Source organism: Motacilla alba, chromosome 2, assembly GCF_015832195.1.
Source record: "Motacilla alba alba isolate MOTALB_02 chromosome 2, Motacilla_alba_V1.0_pri, whole genome shotgun sequence".
Taxonomy (NCBI): domain Eukaryota; kingdom Metazoa; phylum Chordata; class Aves; order Passeriformes; family Motacillidae; genus Motacilla; species Motacilla alba.
The window spans coordinates 61,527,886-61,547,103 of record NC_052017.1 but is presented as its reverse complement, the minus strand read 5'-3'; positions in this window follow the sequence as shown (position 1 = coordinate 61,547,103).

Here is a 19,218-nt window from a genome sequence, read left to right as displayed (position 1 = left end):
ACTAACCTTGCATCTCACAGAGAAAAGGACATTTATTCACCAGAATTTTTAAAGATTATTAAATTGAATTTCTCACAACAACAGGTATATTAAATAACAAAGCTTTAGAAAATATATGTAATTAGGTGAGAACATGGTCATTTAAGCAGATATTTCTATTGAATCTTTGCTAGACTCCATGCTTGTCACCAAATTAGATGTTGTCCCATGGTATGCATTATAAATGAGGCAATTCATTTCATGAGGTTTATAACCAGTGACTGGAATTATAATCAACAATATATATTAGTGCCTCCTAATATCTACAATATTTTGGAGCTTATTATGAGTTCATGCTAGTTGCATGTGACAGTAACTCCCCTGTCTTTGTACAGACTCCTGATTTATGCAGGGGTGCACAAGAATGAAGTCTTCAAATTTATGTGAAATACTTTGGTGCTTAAATATGTTTTTAAGGTTCACAGTATTGTCAGACTATTTTCATACTACAAGGCATTTGCCAAAAACAGAAAAATGGGATTACTTTTGTTTTTAAATGGCTATCATCATTTACAAACTGCAATCTTTCCATTTGCATAAAGCTGAAGGTCATTTAGTCCCTTAGCACCAGAAACAGCAAAGGAATGAGACTATTTTTTTCCTTTTTGAAGCTACATGCTGCAATACATGCAGCAATCCTGGCTCTCTTCTGTAAGTTTGATTTTCAAAAAAATAGAAATACAGCTTTTCATACACCTATCATTGAATCATACCAAGGAGTTTTTCCATTTCTCTCAGCAGGAAATGCCCCCACCTCCAACAGCTGTAATCATTTAAAATGCATCACAATAACCTTATCCCACAGGTATCTACTGAAATTTTCTACCATGCATATCAGATGCATTCTCTAGTCACATGTCAAAGAAATAGTGAAATTATACCTTAAGTGCCACAAAAGCAACAAGAAAGAATTTTATGCAAAGTCAGCATCCCTACAGAAAGTTGGTGCAGGTAGGAATTGTTTTTTGTGCAACATATTTAGACTTTGGGCTGCACCTAAAGTTACAGAAAAGCAAGGTTTCTCCTTGACAGGAAATGCCAGGCTCCAGGACAAGCAAGACTAAAATATGGAAGTATTAGTCTCTATACAAAAGAGACTTAGTCATATTGCCCAGGGAAGACTTCCTACACTCCAGAATCTCAGTGAAATTAAGCCTTGCTAATCTTCCCTCTCCTCCTTAAATATCTGCTACTGTATTAAGTGGTATCCTCAGTTTTCTTGATCAGGTACAAAAGCTTCCTGTATTTATAGCTTTCAATCAGCCCCATCAGGCATACTGTCCCATAATTGCTGTCCTTGGAAACTCTTCCCAGGTTTGCCATTCCTTAAATCCTGCCTCTGAGACCTCCAAGGTTCATTCTATAGAGACAAGGCCAAACCCACATGAAACCGAATCTCATCTGATTCCTGGCATGGGAGCACAAAGCATGGAATTCTAGTTGAGCTGTCCAATCCTATATCTCTACAAAATTTCCCATTCCCAAGAGAGCCTGCTTAGCAGGTTTGCTGCACAGCAACACGATCTGGAATCCTGACAAGCAGAGTGCCGCAAGACTGATGATGCAAGGCTTTCAAGATACTCAGCTCAAAGGCAGAACTGAGAAGTGGACAATTCTGACCTTAACACCACAAGAGTTCACGTCAATCCTATCTCAGATCCTGCTGAACGGAAATCCCACTGCTCTAAAAACGTTGCAAAGAAAACATTCCAGGCTTAAGAAGGTGACATTCTACTGAACACATCCAGTTCCTTCTGTTTATCTCCAAATATTTGTCCACACTCAGCGGCATCTTGGCTCAGCGTGTCCTTTTCTGCACATTGATCCACCAGGATTAGGAGAGAGATGGAAAACTTTTGTTAACAGGAAAAAGTTTTCCAACAAATACCCAAGAATTGAGCTGATCTTCAAATGCTCTGTTCAACTCAGTTCCAGCCAAAGCTTTCAGGTATAAGGCTGGTTATTTCACGCAGCTGTGAAACAAGGAACAACAAGAACAACATTTAACAGTTACTTGGGGATTATAAGAAATCCAATGTATTTCAACCATTAATCATAGCCTAAGATTCTCAACACATGTTATTGTGAAAGCTGGAAGCATAGGGAATCATTCTAACCTCTGAAGAATATTTTGACTTGATGGGATATAAAAATAGTTTTACAACTATGTAAAGTATAGCATTACCACATACACTCAAAGAGAGATGATTTCTACTATTGCAAATAATTATATTGTCTAGGCCACTGAAATATCATGTTAAAATGCTTAGCTAGAAAAAGACATTGATTTGGTTTCTTGTTGCAATAAGCATAAATCTAGAGTATTGCTACTGAAGCCAGCGTTCCTGCCTAGCAGTGCCAAAGCAGCACAAGTGTACCACGATCTTACCAAAATTCTTGAACTTCTCCTGTCTTGAAAGTTGCAGTTGAGAAATAAAAATAAACCACTCCATAATCACACAGCAGAAATCCATAACAATGTCAACTTTTTATACTGAGACTCTGAAGGGCAAGACTTGCTCAGCATGAAGACAAAGGCAGAAAAACCTATACTGTATAGAAGGAGATACACAAGACAGAAGACTCAGCACATCCATTTCATATGTGGAGGCCGAGGTGTAGAAAGAATAAACATTTCTGGTTTTTTTAAAGCTGTGCAGTAAGTCCATGATCAGTCTGAAACAGGATGAATATAAAAACACTGAAACTTCATACTTAAAATAAACATGCAGGTCAGTTAGTCAGGAAAACACAGAAGGTGTTAAGCCATGAACCAAGAAAAACACCTTCTCTTTCAAGCCAGAGATTTAGGAGAAAAGAGAGAAAGAATATGAATTGGTGAGTAGCCATTGTAAAAAGTGAACAGCAACACAAAAACCTTAACATCTTGGCCTTAAAAAGATGTTACAGCACATTCACTGGCATTCAGCAAAAGGCAAAAAAACCCATGTCACTGTAGAGCCATAAATAAATTGCTGAGACATCAGCTGAGGTGAAGGCCTTTTTGAAGAATACAAAAAAAGGCCAAAGGCTATAGATTTGTCACATCAAACAAGGGAAGGTCAGTTTCCTAGAATATGAAATAATAAATGATGAGTGAAGAAAAGGTATGAGGTAGTCTCCCACATGACTTGGACAGGGATGCCAAAGGACTTAGGGAAAAGGGACTTAATTCTCTGTAGACCACTGTGTTTGGACAACTCTGATGTCTCTTTGTTTGCTTCTTCCTTGAAACCTTCCACCACTGACTTGTATTATTTACCCTTGGCCACACTGACATCTGTCAGCTGGGCTCTCAGAGCAATTTAACTGGTATGTCCTCAACTGGCCAGTCATGCTCAAAAGGACACTACTGTTCCCTAAGTTCCTCAGCTATTCCCTATGCACAAACACAGCTATTCACTTACCACATTCATATGTGGCTTCTGCCACACTGTGCTTGATTCTCCACTACAGATTTCCAGGAAGCAATCTCACAGCTGAGCAATCATGACTCCCAGCGCAATAAAGCGCCGCACTTGGCTCCCATCAACAGATAGTGCCTTCTCTATGGCATCTAGAGAACGAGCAAGGATGTTCTTTATATGAAACATGCATGGAGGAATGGACCACCAATGCACACCCTGTATTTTTAAGTTTTATTCTTTGTCCCTTTAAAACGGAGACAAGCAGGAGAGCGTTTAACAGCATTTGAAACATGAAAAGCAGCAGATTTTATATGGTGTGCAGAAGTCACAGAAATGCAGATATTTTGCCTTACACAGCAAACTGGTTTGTGATAAAACAGCTACAGAGCAAGTTAGTCTCAAAATGTACACTTAAAGCAAGTTTGCTGGTTTCAGTACAGGCCCTAAAAATGAGATTCTATTCTTGATACCTGGAATTGAAAATACAAGCCATTTATTACTCACAGCCATGTCTTATGACTTACAGCCATAAGAACACAGCATAGTAGAAGGGACTGGTGTTTTGGCAGAGGTATCTGATGTGAAACGTAAAAAATTAGTAAGGAAGTCCAAATTATCCCATACAGTAAAATGGCATTCAGAATCCTCCCATAAGCAAAACTGTACACAGTGAACTTTTGACGGTACAAAATAAGAGCTTCCCTTTAAACATTTTTACCAAATATCTTTTTCTTCTAAAATTCCTTTCAAAATACTCTTGGGCTGGTTGAGAATCCTCCCCAAGTCCCAGATGCAGAGAGTTAATGTAGAAGACTTTCTCTTCAGTTGTTTTTTATGCAGAATATAAGGATCCAAGTAAGGTTTTCAGCCTTTCCATGGAACAAGAGTCTCTATCAGTCTATTTTGTGAGGATGATTCTGCAAATAAGCCTGTGAATGCTTATCTTCACTCAGATGAGTAGGGACAATCCTGCAACACATAAAGGCATGTCTTTCTAAACCAGGAAGGGGAAACAGGCTTACTGCAGTCACCATACATATTTGAATAAAAGACAAGGCTGTACTGAGACATACCTTCCATAACTACATTCAAAGAACCTGCTGCTTTGATACTAGTCTGTCCTGTACAGCTCCCACTACTTGCATATCCTAGAGTTCCTAGTGATACATGGAAACAGCACAGATCCCTCTCCCTGAGTCAGACTGAGATGAGCTTTCCAAGGTGGAGTAACCCAGCAGCATTCTTCACCAGTTTCCCACTCTCTGCAAAGAGGACTGTTTTGTTTTCTACAGCATCAGGAAAGGGTATAACACAAACAGGACTTCTTCAACTGGGGTGCCCTGTGCTCTCCTCCTTTCAAACATTCAGGTCACTTAGCTCTCTCTATGCAGACCCAGAAGTACAGGGCTTCTGATTTTGTAAGCCCATGCACAGGGTGCAGAGTTCATCAGCAGCTGTAGGGCAAAATCATACACTTCTAAATGGAGGCCAAACACTAATTCTGCTCTCACTACAATCAAAGAAAAAACCTTTATTGATTTCACAGTGCTGCTGCCAGATTATATCCTTTCATTCTATTATCTGCCTCCTGTCCCCAAAAGTCTACCTATCACATTTGATAGTATCTCAACAGAGTTGTAAGAACTGCAGAGATCTTTCTGTTGATTTTCAGACAGACATCTACAATGACAATCATCTACCCCTGAGTTAGGCCAACTGAGCTCTCCAATATTACTCAGGTATTGTATTGCTACCACAAGAAGTCGGGTTGAGGGCATGGAAAAAAGGTTTTGGATTTTATCCGTTTCCAAAAATACTCTCGGGAATTTTGTCATAGCTTCACATTTTATTACCACAATCTTAATTTGGAATAACCAAGAGTAATAGCATAACTACAAAATCACTGGATTGTAAATACTATGCTAACGATTGGCCTCCCTTACAAGAAGATTCACTTTCTAGAAATATCCAGCATAACACAAAATTTTGCGTATTTCAAAACCTAAGGAAATCCCAAATCCATTATAAAAGACAGCTATTCCAGTGTTATCTAACACAAAATGTATTTGAAATACTTGGCTTTTTTGCAGAATTAGGAGGTAGTTTATGTATCAAATGCAACCAAACAAAAAGAAACATATTTTGAAATACAATAAAATAAAGTTTAACAGTTTTAAAACTGGAAGAACCATGGGCCCTTGCCCTTCCCTTAAAAATTCCTGTTGTAACAGAAAAGGCTGTACTACATTATTAAAAAACAGACTTGGATTTCACAAACCAATCTTTTATGAAATTTATAAATTACTTTCTTTTTCATGTAACTAAATGCTGGAATTTCTAAAACACCCCGTATTCTGCTGCAGTACTGAGGACTCTCACTTGCACATAAAGGTCTGAACTCTGCAGTTTTCACACAACTACTGGTGAGATAAGCCCATTGCTGGCTAGAACTTCTGCTGCAGTAAAAAAAGCAGCATCTACACCAGGAAGTAACAGAAATTAAATCAGAACTAATTTAAGGACACAACAGAGAGGGGAATCACAAAGGGGCTTAAAACATTGGTTTGCCCTTCACCGTGTTTGGTGAACTGCGTTGCAGAGGTTTTTAATGAGGATTGATGACCAGCTGGGGTTAATGGCCCTCAGCTGCACCTCAGGCCATTAACTCCTCCCTATCAGTTATTAATCCCCAGGAAATACCCTGTACCTCTCTCCTTATTGCTTAATCATAAGTAGCAAGAGATGATCAACCAGTCAAGATCCTCATGTGGTGTGAGTACTCCTGTTCCTGCCTCTTCACACAGCATGTCTTGTGCTTTAGAGCAAACTATTTAGATATTACCACACTGAGGTCACAAAAGGATGAAGAAACACATATGACAGTGAGAAAATAAACATTTTATCTGCTGACTGCATTTCACATTCCTTCTTTAGAATAAACATAATATTTATAGCTTGTATACTTTGTGAAATTACACAAATCTGTTTGCAATCCCACTGCTATTAGACTACTGGGGGCTCTTCTCTTTGCAGCTCTAGAGCATATGATGGGGCCAGTGTTCCTATTACTGCTCATTTTAAAGCAAGAAAGTATCAAGCAGATGTTATCAAATTGTAGCCTGAGAAGTAAAAGCCCCGAGGTCAGACCAAGACACTACACCCAAGAGGCCTGTGGAAGCACAGCATCACAGGGCTGGAACACTGTGCTTTTCTTTTGAAAATGCACAGCTCAAAGGAGAGTCAGTCCATCCCTACCCCTGCTTTTCCCCTCCCATTGAAACAGTGGTTTGGCCCAGTCTCAAATCCATATGTTAGCAGAGGATGATCAGAGATTTTGCACTTGGAACTAATATAAAAGAACACAGCCTTTATGTTTAAATTCTGTTGTAAAGAAAGACTGCAGCAGAAATGGATTTGGCTGAAGAAGGGAAGTGGAATTTGGATGATACAACATCCTATGGACAAAAATTTAGTGTTTCTTTACTATTTGCACCTCAGATTTGAAATTTCTGAGAACAAAACTATGAATCAGGACATGTATAAGTAACATCCTTTAATCCAGACCTAATGAGTTCCGCCCCCCTTAAGGATGACACACAACACACTACTGAGTGATCTGAAGATCATCTATCTTGACTGCATCTTCAGTGATAAATCCTACATGCTCTTGCAATGTCATTTTGTATCAACCTCACAGAAATAACAAAAAGTTTACTTTTCCCTTTCATTCTTTCCTTTTGCAGTTTATTTGAGCTGTCCATGTTGTGAGGCTTGTGGGGCACTAGCATTTTTTTAAATGGATCAACAAATGGATCCTTGTGTCTGAGAAAACTCTTACAGGTAAAAGAAATTGTGACTTCCATCCTATGAATACTGAGAAGATCACAGTCAATAAATGCCTAAAAACATCTAGGAAACAGACAGTACCTCAAGCCCCAAAGGCTACAAGCTGTTGATTAACATTATGCTCTTTAGAGGGAATAAGATCACATTAAGCTTCAGATCAAAATATAGATCTTTCTAGGTCACATTTACCAATGATCCATGGTGATGTAAATTAAATCAATTGCATCTCTCATTTGTATACAATTCATAAATTATGAGTGTTCTGCTATCCTACTTTAATGTAATAACTACAAACATATACAACAGTCCTTCTGACAACGTCATTCTCTTCACAGTTACAGGCAGGACACATTTTGAACATTCAGTAGAATGACATCCATTTAGAGAGTTAGAGCTAAAAATCAACATTTGTTCAATAAAAGTTCTCCCAAGATGTGGGTGCTATCAAAGATAACAGAAGAATCAAGAAAAAGATTGTTCAAAGAGGCAGCCTATCAAATTCCTGAATAGCTTATTTAAGTCCTTATACCACTTCAGCTGTAACAACTTTTTCATCAACTTCAGTAGGCTTTGGATCAGGCTCCAAGTTGGAATGGAAGTTGATGATAAAAGTAGGAGTGCAATGGCTGATGCCAACAGGCTTTGAATCAGTCCATTGTCATGAAAGCTGTTTACAACGTATGAATAAGTAATCCATGCTGTGCTATATACACTACCTCTCTGCTAAGGATAATTAAGCTAGTGTAGCTTACTGAGTCACTGTTTTTACCATTTGCACAGCCAACTGATGTATTGCTGAATATTTTCTAAAACAAATCTTTACAATTTTTTAAACTGAAAATCAAAAGATTTTCAGGGGGTTTATAAAAAAAAATAGAAGCTCTCTTCCTCCTACATTAGTTTCTTTTAACTTAAGAGCCAAGTTAATCCTGATGAAACATCTTTACATCAGCTGCCCATGTTTTACAGAATGTTTTTCCCTAATGAAATTAGTCAGATATATCGTAGTCACATTTATTAAATTTTGTTAATTATTAGGAACATTCTCATACAAAGAAAAAATTTAAAGATTTGTTTAATGTCATATCTATATACAGTAGATAACAAAATTATATTCATTAAAGTTACTGACTTAATTCCTTTGCTTGGAAGTAGGTGAGAGACCTATGAATACATAGGTCAGTCCACTTTAATACTAAAAACACACATTGTAAGCAGCAACAAGTGCACATTTTTAAAAATCATTTGTGCGATGTGCTGAACTTATGTCAGATTCTGAACACTTCTGTTCCTATAAAGGATTTAGAGAATATAAGGGCCTTCTATACAGCTATTGTGCTTGCCTCTTAGAATGGGGATTAAATAAACAGTTATATCCACCTTAAGCTTTTGCACAATTTTTTGTGAAATACGTACTTGAACTCAACAAGAATGGGCTTCTGCAGAGACTAATGACTAAAATTTCTTGGTAAATGTTATGGAATAGTGGTTCACAATGGTCTCTCCTGTCCTTAAAGGATATAAGCACATTATGAAAACAGTACTACTAAGTAACAACTATAATGTAAAGAAGCTTATTTTCATGTCATTATAATGATAATTCATATTTATGAGATAATTGTTCACACAGTTTTCTATCAAACATATAATAAGGAAACACTGGATATGGTCCTTCAGAAATATCTGTTGAAAGGGTTTTGGTCACAGCATTCCTAATTCACAAATCACCCAACCTAGGAATTCAAGTTAGCAGCTTGAATGCTAAGACAGAAAATAAGGTCTAGAAAATAACCCTGCCTGTAGTTCATGGCAGAAGACAGACAGCAAGGCAGTTCAGCCCACTGAAGATCTTTGGACAATAGTCTGTGTACCTGGGAATGATTCCTAACTGCCTGTTTCAGATGCTGCCTTATCCCGGGTTCCAACTCTGCATCAGGTCAGAATCAGGCACATATGATCTCTTCTCCTGCTCTGCCCTGACTACTGTAAGAAGGAAACCTGACCTTCTGGGTGAGGAGGCACAGCTTGCTCCAGCTAGACCTCTGATTTAGACAAATCGATCTTATGGCTTGGAAATATGCCCCACTGTTGCAGTATATGTGAGAGCATATGTCACAGTTGAGATGGCCACAACACACAGGGTAACACCATACAATATCAGAAAGCATCAGCCCACACAGAGTAACACCACACCCCTTCAAAAGGCTTCAAGCATCTGCCCACACAGAGTAACATCACTTCAGAAGGCTGCAAGTGCCTACCTGTAAGAGCCAGAACGAGAGATGCGGGACTCCAGGCGGCTCTTCAAGGTGTAGTTTATTCCATGCAAGATGCTACAGCAGTCCAGGGTCGTGGGCAACAGAGCCTGTGCCTACAGCTGTCAGCTCCAGCTGCAGGCAGGCCTGGAAACCCTTTAGTTTTAGTTATAATGTATTATATACTTTACTGAGCATCTTAATACAGAAGAACCAATCTATACCTTAACTTTTATCTATAGCCTATCATAACTACTATAATTACCATATTCATGTTACTATTCTCCAATCACTAAAGGTTAATATATTACAGTTTAAACTAGAAGCTGTTTTTCAGTTTTCTTGCAATGGAAAATTCTGAAATCTTTTTTCTCTACTTACAACATGTGCTAATGTTTGCCTGTGCTATTTTTCTATCTACTTAGTAAAAACATCTTCTTGTTTCAAGTGCGTTTATCTTTTGCACTAAGTCATAAAAACCCCTTCTAACTAACATACCCTTTACCTCCTTAATTATCCAATAAGACTAACTCAACAATTCTTTTCTTCTATATCAAAACTTGCTTCCATCTCTATTCCTTCTTCAGAATCTACTTTTAAAAATCTGTCTGCTAAACATACATATCTGTAAGACTTTCTTAGCAAACTTTCATCCTTCCCAGCACCTTCCCTTCCTGTTCTTGAGCCCAACCTTTTATACCTCTCATGTTCATGCATTGCACCTGTGTGCCCCTGTTCCCTTTGGTGATTGGTCAGTGCACCTCGGCCCTCCATGTCTCATTGCCTTCTACACTGGTCACCTGCTTTTCACAGCTGTACCCATCAGGGATGAGGCTCCAGCCCCACTCCCAATTACCACAAACTGTGTGCCCACACCCCACGACACACTCACAGGTCAGTTAAATGCAGCCTTTCTCCTTAGAAATACACTCTACAGACAATTGTCACCTAAATTGGATCCCTTGGGTAAATGCTTGCAACTGGTTGGGAGGAATCCAGTCTTTATAGGTACATCACACCTGAAGTATGAGATGTAATCCAGAGGGATCCAGACAAGCTCAAGAAGCGGGCCCACAGGAATCTCGTGAAATTTAACAGGATCAAGTGGAAGGTGCCACACACAGGCTGGGTGATGAATGGATTGAGAGCAGCTCTGCCAAGAAGGGCTTGGGAGTGCTGGTGGATAAGAGGCCAGACATGACCCAGCAGTGTGCACCCCTAGCCCAGAAAGCCAGTTGTGTCCTGGGCTGCATCCAAAGCAGCATGGCCAGCAGGGTGAGGGAGGGGATTCTGCCCCTCTGGTCTGCTCTGATGAGACCCCACTTGGAACACTGCATCTGGCTCTGGTGTCCCCAGCACAGGATCAACAACTTGCTCCCTGGAGCAAGTCCAGAGGAGGCCAACAAGATGACCACAGGTATGGAGCTCCTCTGCTATGAGAAAAGGCTGAGAGGATTTGGTTTGTTCATCCTGGAGAAGAGAAAGCCTTGGTGTGACCAAACTGTGGCCTTCCAGTACCTGAAGGGAGCCTACAGGAAAGATGGAGAGGGACTTTTTACAAGAGCATGTAGTGACAGAACACTGGGGAATTTATTAAAACTGAAAGAGAGCAGGTTAGATCAGATATTAGGAAAAAATATCCTTACTGTGAGGGAATGAGGCACTGGAATAAGTTGCCCAGGGAAGTCATGGATGTTCCATCCCTGGAAGTGCTCAAGGGCATGTTGGATGGTGCTCTGAGCAACCTGGTCTAATACAAGGTGTCCCTGCCCATGGCAGGAGTATTGGAGCTAGATGATCTTTAAGGTCCCTTCCAACCTAGCCATTCTATGATTCTATTAATATAATTGTTCACTAGGACCAAAAATAAGGACAGATTCATTGCCTAACATTGACAGAACAAAATAAAACAGTAATATAAAGCAGCACTATAAACAATATCTATTTTCTGCTACAAAACTTGCCTGCATTTTTAACACTAGAAATACAGATCTATATTCAATTCTTCAGAACCCAGCTTGCATTTTGAACATAAATTTGCTTCGCCTTACTCATGGGGAGAAGGAAGAAATCTAATCAAATTCTACTGAGTGTTTTCTCTGCTATAATTTAGTGGTAAAACTGGCAGGCTGCCTAACCACGTCAAAAAAAGATACATTTGAAATGCTGTAACTATAAAATAACAAGGAAGCTTTTAGCCACATTCATGTAGTGGAGAGTATGAAAATGTTTACTTGTAATGTTGTTAGCATATGAAAAGATTAATCTAACAGGAAAATACATTTTAAAGTTGTGAAATTGTCTTGCTTGGTGTATAAATATTTTATGTAAATAGAAGTGGATTTGAGATTCATATAACATTTATATATTTTTAAAACTAAAGGCGTAGCAACTGACTCTGCAAGGCATTTTTCAGTAATCCCCTCACTCTGCTATCTCTGCTAACGCCTTTATTTGTTTATATTAGCTTTTCCCCTAATGAAGATGGCGCCGGTGGTTCTGTCTGGCTGAGCTGCTGACAGGACACCATCAACTTCCAGGGAAGGCATCACTGGGGGGAGCAGGCTGGTTTTCAGCTCAGTGATTCTCATGGCAGGCTACGGTGAGAGAAAATTGATGCCAAAGATATGAATAAGGAAAGGTGACTTTCCCTCAAGATTGTGATTGGAGAATTCTGAGGAAATGGGGGTGACATATAGGGATGCTGATCTTAGTACTTCAAATGTCTGAGGTAATTTTCTCAGGTTGGGGGGATTTTGCCACTTTTTTCATCAAGTTGTCACTGGAAGACAAAAGTCATTTTAGCTTGCTGAGGAATTGAAGACAGCTTCTCAATTACATAATAGAGAGGGGTAAAGGGGCCTAAACACAAATGAAAAAACAGACATTCTCTTTTTATTACAACTCAACTTAATCAGGGCTTATTTTTATCAATTTTTTGTTATTTGGGACAATTTTTCAAGTGTCCTCCATTCAAGAATCAGAACATAATGGCCTGGCAGACTAATAGCCAGCTAACAATACCAAGTAATTTTCATAAGATGCAGGCAGGTGCTATCACAAACATCACTCCTGCAATCTAAGAGTAGGATTACTTTGTGGAAGAACCACCACTTTCTACCAAATTTCAAAACTTGTTCAAAAGTTACTGCAGACAATGAAAGTCTGAGTCAAGATTCAAAGAAAAGACCAACAATTTTACTGCTTTGGAGGCTCAAATTCACAATTTTCAAGAGAACAAAAATGTCTCCATTTTTGAATCTACAAAATGACATGTTTTCCTTGTAAACCAGATAGCATTAAAACCCAACTGAAGAACAAAATAGTCTATATCTGGTTATTGGGGAATGTGGTGAGTTACTGCCTCCCAAATCATAATTACAGCACTAGAATTTTTTTTAATAACTGTTGTTAAAGAAGGAAAACTTCTATGATCCATGTAGCTGACATAGTTAAAAAACACTCATACTAATTTAGGATTATAGTACAAATTTTTTCTCTATTGTCAAATCTAAATAAAACTGAAAGGGATAAATACAGTGAAGTTTATACAGTGATAAATATAATGAAGTCTGTGGATTTGTGTCACAAAGTTAATCAAATCAAAGGCATTAAATTCAAATCTAAATATAATTTCCTGGATGGAAGCATAGCCAAGTTTACATGGTGCAAATTTATGGATCATTCTGCCATTGTAAATGCTTATGAAATTCTGGGGCCAGAGAGAGGGATGGTGGGCTGATGCTAATATACACAAAGAACTGGATGATTCAAGCACTTTGACACACCTAACCTGGGACCATTGGCTTCACCTCTCTCCTAACACAATATCAGAAGGATTCTACATCAGGTTCCCAGTTGGGTTTTTTTTAAGGCATTTATGTGAGCCAGTATTGAATACCAAGGGATTTCCTCTGAAATGCAAAATTACTCTTAAGCAATAAAAACATGGGTTTCAATTGGGATACAGAAGATGTATCGGGAGAATGATCCAGCAAACAGAAAACTTAAAAATATCTTGAAGATTCCTACAAAAATTTTACCAAAAGGCACACTGTACACAGAATTGTTCCTCATGGGATGGATCTTAACACTTGAAGCAGCAAGAAGTGAACAGCAATTTCACCCATGACACACAATCTGAAAGCAGAGGGGAAGACAACCACCTAAACAAATAACCCAATTCCCAAGTATAGATCTGCATCACTCAAACCAAAGATTGTTTTGTTGTTAATCAGAATAAGAGAATCCACAATTAAGTAATATCTTTCTTTTAAATATCACATGCATTGAAGCAGCAGTAATTTATTTTTGTGTCATTATTTCTCTTGAAACTATGCAAAATAACATTTCAAAATGCTGGTTTTCAAAAAACATAACCATTAGGATAGTTGTTACATATTTAATTTCATGCTCCACTCAGCATAAAGCAGTTGAGAGACTGCCAGCCAGAGCAAATTAAGTAACCGGTTAGATAATTTCCTGCTTAATTGAAAGCAGGTAGTTTTTAAAAGTAATAATTGATTTTGTTTCTAATAAGCGTGTAGCTATTTCTTCCTTTTTCTCCTGTTATTAAAGGAGATTGCACTAAACCTCTGTACACTGTTAATGACAAGCACGGGAGGAAAAGAACTGGAGAACACTGTTTATTTAGTATTTTAGATGCTAATTGCAGCAAAAATAACAGCAGAATGGCACCCCAATATTGGTCCTGTATTTCAAGATCATTACTTCAGAATGTAATCCAGGTCAAAAGTTCTCATGTTCATGCTTTTCCAGGACAAGAAGTGAGCCAGCAATCTCAGCATAGTTCAAGGTGAAGAAGTGTCAACTATCCTAGCAGATAATAACCAATCTCAGAGGAAAAAAAAAAAAAAAGAAGAAAAACAAAAAAGGAGGATTTTGCTATTACTACTTTCCTTTACGTTTAGAAATGGTCACTCCAAAAGAAAGCTGTGATGTCTAAAGATGATAGATAAAGAAATCTTTGACTGACACTGTTATATGATGTAGCACAGAAGGACTTAATTCCCTATGACTGTTCAAAACACACCTGTCACAAGCAGTTATTCACTTGAAAATTTTATTTAAAAACAAAAGAATAATTGTTCTATTAAAGTGTTTGAACAAAATGTTACATTTTCTGATCTAAAGAAAAAATTAAGATGACTGTGTCCATATTTTTTTATTCTACTTTGAAAATTAACAAAAGGAAAAGTACATTCTACATGTGCAGAAAGTATTCCTGCAATCTTTGTATTACAATCCAATGTTTTGACAAGTTGTTATAAGAAATAGTCAAATTCCAGTGTGACTCATTTTAGACTCTATCCTCATAACTGTTGAGCACCTGACTGCTTCTCTTCCACGGCTGCATATATATAAGCAATAATTCCCTGAACTGAGTGGCAGAAAACAACCTGGAGCCTAAAATCAGTAATACATCTGTACAAAATGTATTTTATCTGTATAAAAAGCAGAAGCTATAGCATCATATATACATATACACATAGTAGATTTATAACCATCACAAAATGCCAAGATGATTCTCTCAATGAAGAATCACGGCTGATTCCAGGCTGTCAGGCATTTTCCATATTGCTATTACTGATTAGCACGCTGAGACAATTAAGACCTGCACCAGTTTGAGCAAGCAAGAGTTCTGCAGTCTGTCAGTAGGTTGATCCATGCATTACTGACACCATTTTGTGCAGCTTTAAGTATTTAAATCTGGTGTTTAGTATACAAATCCTTCTTCTGAATTTACAGTCTTACATGCAAAGATTTAAAGAAAAACACTCCATCCTCACAGAACATAATGCAGAGGCATGCAAGGGTATCATAAGATTTGGGGTTATCTCCTTTAGTTTCTGCTAAGTACAGTCACTGGCATTTGCTAGCATGCCAAACGACATGAGGTTTTTTGGTTTATCCACACTGACAAATCTCTAAAGAAGCTAATAATCTTAACAGCAACACTATGACGCTTTTTCTGAAAATCATGCTGCTAGCCCTAATGAATTCTCATTTTGCTTAAAGGTCACCCATACAGTATTTACAGTTTGCCCATTCATATGCAATGACACTAAATCATGCCTGTATTCCTGATAGCACTCCCCACTTTTTCACATGGGAATATTTATGTACAATTAGAACTCAAACTTCCTTACATATATGTGTGAACTTCAGTCCGTAATGCTGTGGTCTAGAGTGGTTGGGGAGGGAGGTTAATAAGTGCAAAATGGGTATTTTATTCAAAGAACTAAAAAGCACATGCCTGAAGCACACGGTGTCATCGTGCACTGCTATTGTTAAATAATCATTCAGTGGCAAAATAGTTCTAAAATTCCCAGAGTTTCTTTACTTCTGGTCTTGAGTGCTTCCATATCTCACCACTTCTGAAGCTAAATGATGGGTTTCCTACCAACTTATGTTTCCAGTTCTCAAAATAAAAGAAATTTAACCCAACACATGCAAAAATACTGCAAAACCTGACATTAAGTAGTATGTCTCACCTAATGTCATGTTTATGTTACAGTGATTTTCAGTTCAGCAATGGGACTGGGGCTGATTTACAATATCTGCTTTTGATATTTATAGGATTTCATAGTCCTCCTTTTGACTCCTTAGAGATCAAAGAAAATTACATTAAATCTGCAAATTGCTAGGCTGTCCATCACAGACCTTAGGCCAGGATCATTTAGAGATAAAACTTATACAAGAAGAAGCTGTGGAAAAGGAAGACAGAAAAAGAGGAAAAGGTAGAAATACGGTGTGGATGTCTGAAAACTGAAGGTAGGAGGAGAGGGGGAAATGCTTTACTTCATCATATCCAAATGAATGCTTCATGAATGGTCACTCCAGTAAAAATCTGAGATATCTAAGGGCAGTGGAAAAATTTTTGGTGGACATGCCTCTTCATGTACTCCCTACACCCCTCCACTCCAAATCCCACCCCAAAAAAAATCCCAACCAACCAATCAACTGACCAACCAAGCAACCAACCAACCAGACTTAAAGATTTCCTTCTTTATACTTAATCAAATGACAGACATCCAAATTCTGTTTGAAGTTATAAAGAATTGCTGTCAAGTGACTTGGCCTTGTTGAACCAATGGACTAAAGGCAGCTGATGCTCAAAAGGAACAAAGATACAGGATAAATACTTTCAGAATGTGACTGCACATTCGCTGTATTATATAAACACATGTACAGTGTAAGCACACATATATGCAACTCACATAAATACACTCTGCTTATGTTTAGATACTGCAGTCCAAAAAAAAATGCAGAGTGCTAAATGTGTGCTTTACTCCTGGGATTTTCACCAGTCCTTCCACTGTTGAAGACAATGGATGCTTTGCTATTAGGACAGACTTTAGGGTGCTGAATTGAATAATGACCATAGGACACAACTAAGTGAGCTGTAGTTGGCCAAAACAACTAAATAAGCTGTTTTCAACATCACCCCCAATTGACCCCAACTTACAGGTACTCAGTTTTACATTAAATTTGTGCCAAGAGCTCATGGATGATTAATATAATTTTATGACTAAGTCTAATTTCTGAATTACTCTCTGTCAGTATTTAAGTGCAGCTATTTTCCCCCACAAGTTTTAGAAAGAAAATGAGTCATTAAAGATTGCTAATGCATAACTATAGATTAATATCTAATAAATCGTAATTATATGAGTAGGAATTAATACTGAAAACATTGATCAGAACAGGTTTACTTATCTAAATACATGGATGACCACTGTGAAATCTGTTTTTTGGAACAGAGACAACGCTGCATAACCAAACAAGTAAAAAGTTTTGGGGGAAATTAAGAGAAAAATAGCATGAAGTGGTGTCCTTTAGAAGTATATTTATGTATATGCAGACAAACACAAATTCCAATTTCTTTCTTCTTTGCAGTTTCAGACTGCAATGAATTGGCTCCTAAGAAAGCTGGACTGTAAGAGCAAGAGTTTCTAGACAAAAGTGGATTTCTAAGCTTGCCTTATCTTAATGACCTCATCTAGAACTCTGCCATCTACTGAAATAAAAATTCTTCAAGTTTCTAGAAAATACAAAGTCACAGCAGCAAGGAAGGATCTTTTCTTTATCAAATAAGGTGTTTGAAGAGGGCAGCCTGGCCAACAGAAAGTCTTTAATCAATCAAAATAAATTGCAACTCCAAGAAAAAAGAATAATTCTCTGTTCTTACTCCAGTCTTAAAAACAAACTATATTGAAGAAACCTATACAAAAGCTAGATTAAAGATTGAGATGCATCTTGTAACACACCAACCTTAGTCTTGTCTTCTTCTGAGAGTTTATAGCTCCGATCAGATTACCCTTTGCATCATCTGCATTTATCTGTCACTCGACCTGGAATCACAGTAGTCACATCTGAAAGGAAGCTAACCAAGTTCTTTGAAATGTAAAATACAGTTTTTACTTTAATAGCTACAAAAATAAAACTTAACTTCAGACAGCTAAAATCTTCATGAAAATCTGGAGCAAGTTCTACATGAAGGTTCTGATTTTACACGTGACCTGTGTGCAAGGTCACATTTAAGGACAAATCTATTCAAAATGAAGCACTATGGGTAGACCTACTTTCTCAAACGTTATTAACCTCAAAACATCTGTCATAACCACCCTTCTGAAGTGTCCTCTAGAGGAAAAGAGAAATGGGGAGTCAGGGAGGAAAGGAAGGAGAAGGGTCCATTAGAGAAAACACGTACAGCATTTGTCATATATTAAGATAACCAGCTACACACTTAACTTCAGTATTTTAAATCTGCACTGGAAATGGTGATCCCTAGGAAAAAAAAAGTTCAGCATGGGTTGGCCAAACAAAAACAAAGTCTGTATATATGTTATTAGATCCCTGAGGGTTGAAAGAAAAGTCTCTGTTATTCCCTGAAGGGAGAACAGAAAACAAACAAAAGCCCTACTAAATAAAATAAGCTTTACTGTGAAAAAAATTTATCTATTCCTCCTCTCTCAAATAGGAAAACTGCTAATAGCCTCAGCATTTCAGTGAGGAGCCAATTATCTTGGCCACAGGAGTAGCTGTGGCTCTGTTAAGACAGGATCCTAGTTATTAGCTGGGCTCTGCTGCTGAGGCTGCACTTCCTCATGGTCCAGCAGGATGCCCTTTAGGATAACCAAGTCAGCCTCTGCCTCAATGTTATACAGAGTACCACCCTATCTGCTGGCTTCACCAACCACTCAACATTATTTTTGTTCAGGATTTCACCTAAGAGAAATCCTAAGAGAAATTCTGGCAATCTATTATGCAGATCAGTGCCCAGAGTCTGTGCCCATGGGTAGATCAGCACGTGTTGGAGGAATTCAGCTTGCCTTAGTTTTGTCTGTCCCTGCTTCCTGTACAGCAATGCTGGGATTTATTGACTTAGAATCATAGAATTGTTAGGTTGGAAAAGACCTATACAATGATTGAGTTCAACTGTTAACCCAAGACTGGCATACTCACCACTAAACCATGTCCCTAGAGTGCCACATCCACTTTTTTTTAATGTTTCTAGGGATGGTGATGTCCATTCCAAAGACAGCTTGTTTCAACGCCTGACCACCCTTTCCACAAAGAAATTTTTCCTATTATCCAGTCTTAATCTCCACTGATGCAACTTGAGGCCACTTCCTCATGCTGTCTCTTGC